The sequence below is a fragment of the Euprymna scolopes genome, chromosome 9 (assembly GCF_053919585.1).
Source record: "Euprymna scolopes isolate OS-2025 chromosome 9, ASM5391958v1, whole genome shotgun sequence".
In the NCBI taxonomy this organism is placed as follows: domain Eukaryota; kingdom Metazoa; phylum Mollusca; class Cephalopoda; order Sepiida; family Sepiolidae; genus Euprymna; species Euprymna scolopes.
In genome coordinates, this window is record NC_136490.1 from 110791793 (window position 1) to 110793543 (window position 1751).

Consider the following 1751-nt stretch of genomic DNA (forward strand, 5'->3'; position numbering starts at 1 on the left):
GCCTATCGGCCTTGATAAGTAGTGCCGCCCATGTAAAAAAAAAAAATTTTTGTGAAGAAGTTTAACTCAAACGGCAACCTTACTATGCACTATTTATTTATTTTAATAGGATGGCTGGAAAATATATGATTTATTTACAATGTTTCTTACATTGATAAGCGTTGTAGCTTATAAAGTTCGTACTTGGAAAATCAATAAAACACTACTAACACTATACAAGTTGTAAAGACATTATAAACTAATGTGCGTTTGTTTTTTAAAATAAATTGAATATTGAATATAACATGAAATATTTTTATATGTGTCTCTAATATTAAAGCACCATGTTTATTGAAGGGGTATCATATTTTAATTGTCGCAATAAACATATAAGGCTTAGAGGAAATGTTTTTGTTTTATTTAATTTCTAACGATTAATGTAAATATTTTATATCGTGGCTTTAGAAATAAATGTAAAAATAATGAGGTTTTAATTCCAACATTTCCAGAATTCAATGTGATATAAATTTACAACTTTGCTCTGTAATTCATGTCGACTGTTTAACCGAGAATATATATATTGCTTTCATTGAAGGCTACGAAGATTATTGGTTTATTGAATAAATGTTATACTATTAAAGTTCAATGGAAATCTATCCGGTGGTATTACCTGGAAATTCTGACAACTGATTGAGGTACAATAGTTGTCTTATAAATACAAAATACTTGTATGAAGCTTGCTACTTAACAGTTTCTTTGTAAGATTGGTAGGAAATTGCGTAAAATAATTTAGGCAAAACTTTTGATGAATATATAGGAAACAATTGACTTTCGTATCTTCTTATTAGGCAAAAAGAACATACGCTATGTAATTTTCATGTTATAATTACTGCATTTTAATATCTGATTAAGAAGTGGGCAGACCGGTCTATCCAAAACCTGACATAGAACGAAATACTACTACTACTACTACTACTACTACTACTAATAATAATAATAATAATAATGATAATGATAATAATAATAATAATAATACCTCTAATTACCAAGCTAGATAATCAATTTACTAGAAAATTCAACAAGAACAGAGGAACTTGAGCTTACACCTGATGTGCATAGCTGAGATTAGAATACACAGAGGAATCTTCTAAAGAAATTCCACATCACAACTACTGTTCATCATAGCCATTATGCTCTTAATAATATATTAAGAAAATGCCAAGCCAGATACCAGTTCACTGATGCAGATGAAGGAATGCACCACTTAATATATAGGGATGAGCTAAATCTGTTTGTAAAAATCCGAAATGTATGAGACACAAAATAGAACACATTCGAAATATTCATCCAATATATTCGATTAGAATTCGCTAAGGGAGTAATACATTCGCCACCATTAATAGGTTGGACAAAAAAGCGTATAGACCAGAAGGCAAGGCACGTCATAATAAGAAACGATGTACTACAAGGAAATATAAAAAAAAGTGAGCTCGTTTTTATAGAAGATTTTGTAAATGGCACGAAAAAGACTTAGAAAAATAGATATATATAAATATATTCCTACTCAATAAATTATTATAATAGTAGTACAACGGCGAAAACTTTAGAACACAACTAAGATGACTGATATATAATCTTATAATAATTGGAGATTCTTCCCGGTAAAATGAAAGGATACTAAAAAATAAAAAAAATGATGAGCTCACTACAAAATAGACATGGACCAAGAGATCTGAAGGAAGTAAAAATTAAAAAAAAAAGAATATAATTAT